The sequence below is a fragment of the Bos grunniens genome, chromosome 9 (genome assembly GCF_055505025.1).
Source record: "Bos grunniens cultivar Pamir isolate PY7600 chromosome 9, Bosgru_T2T1.0, whole genome shotgun sequence".
Taxonomy (NCBI): Eukaryota; Metazoa; Chordata; class Mammalia; order Artiodactyla; family Bovidae; genus Bos; species Bos grunniens.
Window position 1 is genome coordinate 69,171,679 of NC_141173.1, and position 11,741 is coordinate 69,183,419.

General features: G+C 35.6%; 1 long non-coding RNA gene across 2 annotated transcripts in view; it reads left to right on the top strand.

Moving 5' to 3' along the window:
* LOC147366094 (uncharacterized) overlaps nt 1-11,368 on the top strand; it is a 54,202-nt gene extending 42,834 nt beyond the window's left edge. For both annotated transcript variants that reach the window (XR_015132381.1, XR_015132382.1), the window contains exon 3: nt 10,569-11,368. This is a non-coding gene — a long non-coding RNA (uncharacterized LOC147366094). The remainder of the gene's footprint in view (nt 1-10,568) is intronic.
* Nucleotides 11,369-11,741: the final 373 nt, after the last annotated feature.

Sequence of the window (11,741 nt, forward strand, 5' to 3'; positions counted from 1 at the left end):
AGTCACCATCTGCAGTGATTTTGGAGCCCAAAAAAATGAAGTCTGACACTGTTTCCACTGTTTCCCCATCTATTTCCCATGAAGTGATGGGACCAGATGCCATGATCTTCGTTTTCTGAATGTTGAGCTTTAAGCCAACTTTTTCACTCTCCTCTTTCACTTTCATCAAGAGGCTTTGTAGTTCCTCTTCACTTTCTGCCATAAGGGTGGTGTCATCTGAATATCTGAGGTTATTGATATTTCTCCCAGCAATCTTGATTCCAGCTTGTGCTTCCTCCAGCCCAGTGTTCTCATGATGTACTCTGCATATAAGTTAAATAAGGGTGACCTAGACAGCATATTAAAAAGGAGAGACATCACTTTGTCAATAAACGTCCATCTAGTCAAGGCTATGGTTTTTCCAGTAGTCATGTATGGATGTGAGATTTGGACTATGAAGAAAGCTGAGTGCCAAAGAGTTGATGCTTTTGAACTGTGGTGTTGGAAAAGACTCTTGTGAGTCCCTTGGACTGAAAGGAGATCCAACCAGTCCATCCTAAAGGATATTGGTCCTGGATGTTCATTGGAAGGACTGATGTTGAAGCTGAAACTCCAATATTTTGGCCACCTGATGCGGAGAACTGACTCATTTGAAAAGACCCTGATGCTGGGAAAGATTGAGGGCAGGAGGAGAAGGGGATGACAGAGGATGAGATGGTTGGATGGCATCACCAACTCAATGGACATGGGTTTGGGTAGACCCCGGCAGTTGGTGATGGACAGGGAGGCCTGGCGTGCTGTGGTTCATGGTGTCACAAAGAGTCGGACACAACTGAGCGACTAAACTGAACTGAACTGAACCTTTCCTATTCCAATTGGTACAGTGTTAAGTTGCACCAGAGGAGGAGGATGGAGAGGCACTGCAGGAGAAAAAGGTTTTGCTTCTTGGTTTTAGTGGACCAGGTTAGCCAGCTGCTACTGTGGGGACCAGTTCCTAAAGCATGGACAACTTCCACAGCACATGCCTTCTGCAGTATCCAGAGCTGCTCAACACCAGACTCTTCCAATACACTGCAGCCAGCAGTACATAGTGGCCAGCAGCTGCCCCTGGAAACCCCCTCAGGTGGTTTTGCTGCAGAGTGCCTCTGGTGAGACACTTTCTTGTGAGCAGCTCTCCTCAGCACACCCAAGGGTGGATTTCTGGCAAATTCCAAAGGGCGAGTTTCCAGCAAGTTCCTCTGGTGTGTGTGCATACTCAGTCACTTCAGTAGCCCGACTCTTTGGGCCCCTATGGACTGTAGCCTACCAGGCTCCTCTGTCCATGGAATTCTCCAGATAAGAATACTGGAGTGGGTTGCTATGCCTTTCTCCAGGGCATCTTCCCCACCCAGAGATCAAACCCACATCTCCTGTGGCTCCTGCATTGCAGGCTGATTCTTTACTGCTGAGCCACCAGGGAAGCCCCTCCACTGGTGTGGCATCACATGAAATCTCTTCCGAGTCAGCCTGCTCTAACACCGTCTAGATCTCAGCTTTGAGGGATGAGAGCTCTTCCTTGGGTATCTGTTTAAGCCCCAAAGATAGTGGCTGCTTCTTACATCTGCTCTGCCCCCGTGTTCTTTAGACTTACTTCTTACTACCAATCCCATTTTCATTCTAACAGGGTTGGAGTAACAATTCTTTATATTAAACTTCCACTGTTCAAATAACTGTGTGCTTTCTGTATCCTGTTTGGACTCTGGATGATATATATGATACAATAACCAATTTAATTTCCAAAATGATCATACCAATTCACCATTTTATGAGTTTTTATTTCCTCAACCCTTTGAATTGGAAGATTTTTAATAATTGTGCATTTGATGAGTTTTGAAATTCTATCTCTTTGAAGATTGAATGTGTTTTTTCCCAATCACAAGCCCCTTCATCAGTCTCTCTAAGTAATTTCTACACCATGTTTTTGTATGCCAGCCAGAGGTGTGCCTCCTCGGGTTCTTCATGATCATCCCCTAGATGGTATGCTAACAAAGTACATTGAAGCAGCAAGGCATTTTATTCATAAACGAAAAATTCAAAGCCTAAATCTGATTGCCATACCAAACCCTCAGATTCCTATGGCTACATTTTAAAAACCTCAGCTTTCCATTGTTAACATTTTCCCACATCTACTTTTGTAGATATGTGTATGAATTATATGAATACACACATATATTGTTTTCACATCATATGAATATACACATATATTATGTTTATTATTATGTTTGAAACCATTTGAGTGTAAGATGAAGATGTCATATCCCTTTATCCCAAAATATTAAAATTTGCGTAATTTATAAACAGGAACAATATCTTCTATGGTCATGGGTACAGTTCATTTATAAAATAGGAAAAATTTAACAGGAATAAATTTGGTGACTGTAATATACAGTCAATATTTAAATAGTCCGATTTTTTCCCTTATCTAGGATCTGATATAGGCTCATGAATGGCATTTAATTATCATGTCTCTTTAGTCTTCAATCTGAAGCAGGCTTTCTGTCTCTTTTATATGTTACAACGTTGATGTTTTTGAATACACAATAGTTATTTTATACGTTGTTCCTCAGTGTGAGTATGTCTGATGTTTCCTTATTATTAGATGAAGTTTAGGCATTCTTGATTGAAATATCACAGAAATGATGTTCTTTCCACTGCTTTATATCACAAGGCACGTGGTATCAGTTTCTCCCAATATTGGTGATGGAGGCTTTAAGTGGTATCTCTCAGTTTCTCCATATAAAGTTATTATTCCTCTACTTTATAATTAATAAGTAATCTATGAGGAAATACTCTGGGCCTATGTACTTATCCTGTTTCTCCCCTTCCCCAATGTAATTTTTTATAGTCCCTCCTCCCACAGTGAGAACCCTAGTGCTCCACTCATTTGCTTTATCTTATAAATACATCCAATGTTGTTTTATAATTACCACACTGATGCCACAAACAGCAAGAAACTAGTTACTGAGTAAGATTCAAAAATTCTTTACACTCCTTTTTTTTGATAGACTATGTCCTATTGAAGATGTATAGAGTAGTACTGAGTTCAAAGTTACTTAAATTATGTTTTTTTTTTGTTTTTTATTATTTTGATTTACATTTAGGTTTATTCATTTTGGTTTACATACTAGTTAGTGATTTACTTTTTTGTCCTTTTAATTTTATGTTTTGAATATTTAAAATATTAGTTTATTTCTATCAACCTCTAAAGAAAACCATTTTTATAAGTTTATGGTTTATTCTTTCAGTGTTTTGCTTCACAAAAATAAACATATATATGTATATGTTTTTATTTCTCTTCTTATACAAAAGGTAATATACTATACAAACTCTTTTTTACTTTGCATTTTTCATTTAACTATGTTTCACAGAAATTTACATAGCTTCATAGGGATCTTCCTCATTCTTTACAGCTTCAACAGTTCTCCCTTATGGGATATATGATAGTTTATTCAACCACTTTTCCTGTGTGATCATTTAGGTCATTTTAATACTTTCCAATTATAGACAATATTGTAAAATGTAATACTGTGCATATAAATTTTCGATTTTTTGAGGTGTAACTTTGGGGTAAGCTCCAAGAAGTGGTATTTCTGCATCAAAGCAGAAATGTGTAAGGGTTTTTTTGTTTTGTACTATTTTGCATTCCCATGAGGAATACATGAGAGTGTCTTAGGCCAACTTTTGAGGCAGATGCTTTTCTATCACCTGAAAAATGTAGTCTATTAGTTAAAGAAGGCCAATAAAGGAAGTTGGGATAGGAAGACACCTTTTCATGGTCTCCACTGGGAATAAAGAGAAATGAATGGAATAGAGAAAAGTCTCAGAAACAGACCAAAGTGTTTGTTGAGTAAAACATAAATGTGACAAGTTTGAAACCTGTGTGGAAAAGATACATTTTCAACAAGTGTTATTGACTAAGTGGTTAATTGTTGGGAGAAAAATTTTTGCCAGATAGCAATTACAGAATGTGCTATTCAGATGAATCTGGATCAACCCCTGATGGAAATAACTAAAGAGCCTGGATAAAATGTAAAAAAAAAAAAAAAATTTCCTAAAAGCACAGAAGACATGATGAGAGAGTAAAAAAATTTCTAGACTCAAACAGAAAGAAAATAAGAACTAAGATTAATCCCATTGACTCAGAAGTACCTTGGCCTTCAGAGCATTTTCTGATTCTTGAAAAGTAGCAGCTTAGTTTTGACAACTCATAGGGTGAGAGAAAGGGAAATTAAAACCTATAACTCATCCAAGAAAGGCATTCTCCCTACAATAAACTGGCACTCCAAAGGGCTACACCATCAAGGTAACGGCGAGCCAGAAATTAAAATAAACAAAACTAAAATAGACTTAAAACTCAAATTCAAATTACTCCAAGTGGTTGAATACAGCCCTAGTCTGCCAGTGCCCCCAAGTGTCTGATAGAAGCAAATGTAAATCCTCTGGAAGAAGGATTTATTACAGGTCTCAGATTATTTCCACAAAGATTTTACAAGTATAATGTCCAACACATAATAAATAATAAAGAGGAAAATAGGGAAATGAAGCTCTGTGACTACGAACCAATAGAAAAAACAAACAACAGAAACAGATGCACAAAGACTTCAGATATTAGAATTATCAGATACAATATAAAATAACAATGTTCACTACACTTAAATAAATTTTGAAAAGGCTTGAAAACATCAATAAAGAAGATAAAGTTATAATAAATGATATTTCAGATTCAAAAAAGAACCTAGAATTTCTATAATTTAAAAATATAAGCAGAATTAAAACTCAATAGGCACCTAAATCACTCCATATATAAAAATTAATTCAAGATGGATTATACAACTCTGAAACCATAATGCTTTCAGAGGAATACATATGACAATCTTTGTGATTTGGTGGAACATAAAAGTTTTCTTAGGTCATAAGAAGAAAAAATATTTAACACCAAAAGAAACTTATATATAAAGGAAAGAAGAAAAATAGAAACTGTAAATATGCCAGTAAATATAAAAGACCTCATTTTCAGTGCTCTTAAATTATAAAGTGAAAGCAAAAATAATAATTTATTATGACATTTCTAATAGGTAAAATTAAATGTATGAAAATAATAGAAGGGAAAATGGAAGTGTACTGTTTTCAGTTTCTTATGTGAAAAGTGAAGTGGTATAGTATTATTTGAAAGAATAATGTAAAAGATAAAGATGCATGTTGTAATTCATAAATAACCACTTCAAAATAAAATGAAGAGGCAGAGATAATAAGCCAAAGGTATGGATAAAACAGAACAGTGAAAATGCAAAAGAAGACAGGAAAAGAGTAAAAAAGGCAAAGAACAGATAAAGCAAAAAAATAAATAATATCATTGTGTTGACAACATTAAATGTAAATGATCTAAGCACTGCAATTAAAAGGCAGAAAATGTCATACTGGATAGAAAGCAAGAGCCAATTACATACTGCCTGTAAAAGAAAACACTTATATGTAAAGATACAGATAAATTAAAAAAAACAAACTTGCAGTCACTAATCATGAGAAGGATGGAGAAGCAGTACTAATATCAGAAAAATACATCACAGAACAAAGAATATTAGCAAAGATAGAGGGACATTTCAAAATGATAAAAGGAACAAGTTATCAAACATATGTTCAGATCTCAGATGTGTATGTACAGAGTAATAAGCTTAAAATATATAATATATTTTTATATATTTTATATTTGTATAAAATACATAAAGCCAAAACTGACAGATATAGAAAGATAAATAGATAAAAACACATGAAAGTTGAAAATGTAATACACCTATCTCAGTAACTGATAGATTAAACAGAGATAAAACCAGTAGGAATATAGTGGAGCTGAACATCACTATCAAACAGCTTGACCTAATTGGTATTTAGAAACACTGTATCAACCAAAGGCAAAATAGACATTCTTTTCCAGTATACAAGAAATGCTCATTAAGATACATGATATGCTAAAAAATTTTAGTGTATTAATGCATAATAGAAGCTTCTATATGTTTAAGTAGACTGAAAACATGCATAGTATGTTAGCTAACACTATAGTGGTAATTGCTTTGCAATATGTTTATCGCGTTAACATGTTGTACACCTTAAGCTTATACAGTGTTATATATCAATTTATACCTCAATAAAAGTTTTTAAAAGCATACACAATATATTCTCTAACAGTAATGAGATTAAATTAGAAACTCGTAACAGAAATGTCTTGAAAATTCCAAATTTTTGGAAATAAACAACACACAAATAACTCATGATCAAAGATAAACCACAAGTGAAATTAAAATATATTTAAACTAAAATTTTAAAATATAAATAAAACAAACAAGATTTAAATGGTGCAGCTAAAGCAGTGCTTAGAAAGAGAGAAGTAACTTTAAAAGCTCATGCCAGAAAAGAAAAAAGTTTTAGTGTTGATCATCTAAGCTTTTATCCTAAGAAATTAGAGTCAATTAAATCAAGAGTAAATTAGTAGGAAAGAAATAGTAATAAGAGCAGATATCAGTGAAGAAATAAAAGGTTCAAACAATAAAATTAATGAAACAAAAGCTAGTATTTTAAAAAGACCAACAAAATTTATAAGCAATTACTTAGACTGAGTGAGAAAATAAGAGAAATCACAAGATAAATTAAAATTACCAAAATCAGAAATAAAAGAAAGACAATCACTACAGATCCTATAGTTTAAAATCATAAGGGAATATTATGAACAATCTTAGGAGAATAAATTTGATAATTAGATACAATTAATGAACTCCATGAAAGATACAAATTACTAAATCTAATTCATTAAGAAATAGAAATTTTAAATAGCTCTATATTTGTTAAAGATATTAAACAATAATTTTATAATTTTCAACAAAAACTCTGGGCCAGATAGCTTCACTGGTAAATTCTGTCAAACATTCACAAAAAAATAATATAATTGTAGACAAATTTATTGAAGAAACAAAAAGGACCACATCCTAAACCTTTCCCTGACACTGAGGCAAAACAACATCTTTAAAGTTCTGAAAGGAAAAAATGTATCAACTCAGAGCTTTATATCTGCCAAAATATTCCTCAGAACTAAGGCAAGATAAGGCAGTCCCTCCACTATCTGGGAGAAGGCAATGGCAACCCACTCCAGTGTTCTTGCCTGGAGAATCCCAGGGATGGGGGAGCCTGGTCGGCTGCCCTCTATGGGGTCACACAGAGTCAGACACGACTGAAGCGACTTAGCGACAGCAAGGGAAAACTAAAATAATTTGTTACCAACAGCCCTGCAATATATATTTAAAAAAATGCTAAAAGAAGTCCTCAAGGCCGAAGCAAATGGTGATAGAAGGAAATTTTTATTTCAGATCAAATATCAAACATCAGAAATGATAAATATCTGAATAAATATGGGTCTATTTTCTCCCTCTGAGTGTTGTAAAACACATATGACTTTTTAAAGCAAAATTATGATGTTCTCCTGCATTACTTTCAATGTATATCAATATAGTCTGTATGTAATAGTCACTCAGTTGTGTCCAACTCTGTGACCCTGTGGATTATAGTCCACCAGGCTCCTCTGTCCATGGAATTCTCCAGGCAAGAATATTGAAGTGGGTTGCTATTCACTTCTCCAGGGGATCTTCCTGACACAGGGATCAAACCTGGGTCTCCTGCATTGGCAGGCAGATTCTTTACTGTCTGAGCCACCAGGGGAACCCATATCAGTATAATGATTATCTATAACATAAGGATGGCAAGAGGAGAGTAAGCAGTCTATATTGTTAAAAGGCTTTAATATTTTGCATGAAATTGTTAGTATAATATTAGTTTTAGATACACTGTGAAAGGTGATAGATATAGAGAGTAATTCCGAGATCAATTTCTTAAAAAAATGAAAAAGATATCTTAAAAACCAGTAGACAAAATGGAATACTGAAAAAAATAGTGAAATAATCCAAAATCAGGCAAGAATGGAGGAAGAGTGAGAGAAAATAACAGGGGAAAAAAAAAACCCAGAAAACAATAAGCTGGCGTACTAAATCCATCTCTATCAATAATGGTATTAAATGTTAATTGGACCCTAAACATTCCCAGTTAAAAGAAAGACATTGTCATATTGGACAAAAAAAATTATATCCTGCCTGTAATAAGTGAACTACTGATTATTGCAATATATATGTATATATACACATATAAAACATATAAAAGCATTTTGCTGAGTGATAAAAGTCAAAAACATATGATTATATGTCATTTATATAAAATTTTATACTAGACAAAACTAAAAAGACAGAAAGCATGTCAGTGGTTGCCTGGGACCAGGAACTAAGAGGTGGTGAAACTTTATGTGTGATAGAAATATATTTTTTTGATTTGGGTGATGACTAAAAGGCATATGCATTTGTCAGGCTCATTCAACCTGTAAACTTAAGATGATGAATTTTATTTTATATAAATTATCTTCAATAAAGTTGAATCAAAACATTAAAACATAAGTTAGAATTTAGTTACAAACCTTTAAGTTTTTTTATATGTATATGTTTATGTATATTTTAATTTCAGAAGAAACACATTAGTTTAATTTTACTCCCCCTTCTGCTTTGTGCTACACAAAATTATTTTGAACTCAGTAGTCTAGTCCTTGGGAAAATAATACTTCACACTGTTTGGAAAACATAGCTCATCAGAGGGGGGAAAACTTATGCCGTGGCTTCAGATTTGGATTTAATTCCCATCTGATATTTATTAGATAAGTCGAGATAAATCCCTTGCTCTTGTGGAGTTACTCTCCCCTGACATGTAAAATGGTCCTGCTGGGCTGCCAGAGTAAACAAGAGAGGGTGTGTAAAGTACCTGGTCCAGATAGGAAACCTGAAAGAAACGGCTGCCCCCTTTTTTAGAAGAACTACAGGTTCTAGATTTTTAAAAACAAGCCTAATTCCAAATGTTTCATTGAATTTATAATCTCATGTATACTCTTCATACTATGCATTCTGGAGTGTTTGTTTAAAAAAATAGATGACTATATTTTTGAAGCAAAAACAGATAGAGTTTACTTCAGTCATCACTAAAAATAAAAGACTTGGTCAACAATCTATTGACTACTGATTATGGGTCAGGCACTTTTCTAGCCTATGGGGTTACTGTTGGAAGGAGTGATGTGTGTGTGTGTGTGTGTGTGTGTGTGCGCGCGCGCTCGCGCGTGTGCGCCCGCACGCTCCATGCTCAGTCATATCTGACTCTTTGCTGCCCCTGTGCCGCAGCGCACCAGGCTCCTCTGTCCATGGAATTTTCCAGGCAAGAATACTGGATCTGGTTGCCATTTCCTTCTCCAGGGGATCTTTCCCACCCAGGGATCAAAGCCGTTGTCTCTTGTGTCTTCTACCCTGGCAGGTGAATTCTTTACCACTAGCGCCACCTGGGAAGCCTATATATATGCACATACACACACACACTTATTGTATGAGTAATACAATACACAGCACACCCAAATGTAATATAGTGAACTTCTACAGATTTTGAAACATCTTGGAGTATCCCACACAGTGATAAGACTGTAAGATCCTGGTTCAGTTCTGTCAAAACTGATGTCATACTGGGCAAGTAAACTACATTAATTTCCTCATCTGTAGAACAAGAGATTTGAACTATGTCTCCTTTCAACTCTAAGACACATGTATAGAAAAATATCTGAAGTTTTTTTTCTGATTTTCAAAATCACTCATTTATATGTTGTTTTTCCCACTCATTCTAGGTGTACATTATTAATCAGTTATAAGTCTATAGATAAAGAAGTTTGGTTTCTGAATTATCTTAAACCAAAACAAAATTTTCGTTCATTTCGTCATTAAGTATCTTCTGAGCACCCTCTATGCATAAACAGCCATGCCAGATTCTAAGTATCAAGTAATGATCAAAATGATCTTGGTCCCTAACCTCATAGGACATAATAGGTGTAAAGGATAAGGAAGAGGTTCTCTGATTTGGGAAGAAGATAAATTCAATTTTGATAGGTTAACTGAGAGGTTAAGTTAGGATGATGTATGTTCCAGTGGAGCTGGCAGGTGAGACAAATTAGGGAGATATTACCAGGGATATAGTGTTTAAAACCACAAGACTGGATGTAATTAACTTGAGACAGTGTGTATACTGAGAAGAAAAGAAATCACAGGTTTACATTTTCAGGAAAGTTAATTTTAGAGATTAGGCATAGGAAGAGTTGCTAACAAAGAAGACTAAGGAGATGGAAGAGTTAGAATGAAAGCCACAGTATAGTATATCCCAAAGAGGGGATTGTTAACTGTATCAAATATAAATTAAGTGAAAGAAAGATCCATTGGATTTGGAAAAACTAATGTTACTGCTATACTTGGCATACATAGTTTCAGTGGGCTGGCTGAAACAAGATTGCAATGTGCTGAGAAGTAACTGAGGGTGCAAAGTCAACCCTGGACAAGATTAAAAGAGGAAAAACTCTAGTAGTTGGAAGGAAATACAGGCATGCCAGTTATTGCTGTTTGCTTGCTCCTTAGTGTGACTGTTTTAATTTTATTTTTTAGAATGAGTAATACCCGGGCTGAAGGGAGGTTGAAGATGCAAGAGACAGAAGAAAACTAATGAATGAGACTCCTTGGATGGTGAAGAGTGATGCGATCCACAGGAGAATGGGAGAGGTAGTCTTCGACAATTTTCAAAGACTGGAAGCAGTGGCAGGATGAAGATGCAGAATGGTTTGTAGAAGGATGAAGGGAAAAGAGGCAGCATGGTGGAACGTTTAGGAGCCAGACTGTGAAGACGGGCTCAAATCCAGCTTCTTCCACTTGCTGAGTTTGATTAAATGCTGCTCTCTGAACTTCAATTTCTTCATCAGTGACATGGAAGCAAAGTGTTACCTATAACATAGATTCGTGAATTTTTAAATGAGTTAACACTTTATAAGAGCACTTAAAAATATCTGGCGCCTACCAAGTGCTGTATGGGAGGTTGTTGTCGTTCAGTTGCTCAGTGTATCCGACTCTGTGACCCCATGGACTAAAGCATGCCAGGCTTCCCTGCCCTTCACCATCTCCCAGAGTTCGCTCAAACTCATGTCCATTGAGTTGGTGATGCTATGTTTATGTTATTGTGAGAGGATAAAGAAGGTCCTGTGTGATGGTTTCTACTTTATCCAAGAACTGGGATGAAGATGAAAAAGCTGTTAACCTTTCCAGAATGCAGAATCATGTAAACAATGAGAGCACCTTTTTGCTGTTAAATTGCTCATGATGTAAAGACTGTAATACCCACTGTGCATGATGGTGGGGTGAATCAGGCCTACACCTACACATCTGGTGAAAGCATAAAGTGTACATCCTCTTCAGGAGGCAATTCACTTCTATGAATCACAAGATTTTATTATGCCAATAACACAGAGGTCCTCGGAGGAGGGGTGTGTGCTGTACAGAGCAGGTGGAAAGCCCTGCCACTGAGAAAGCCAGCTACTTACATTTGACTCCATCCCCAGTCCCCTAACTGGTGAAACTCCGAGTCTTCCCTGTGGCTCCTGTTAATTCCCAGGTTTATGCTCTGCGTGTAATTGGCCTCGGGCTACCGTGTTTGTATGCTGTCTTTGTTTCTCTTTCCAACAATTCGGCTTCTTCACAAGTCTCCGAAAGAAATCCACACAGAAGGAGGGGGTCTTGGAGCCCACCGTCTTATATTTTATTTCTCTCTCATATTCTCTGTCCCCACCC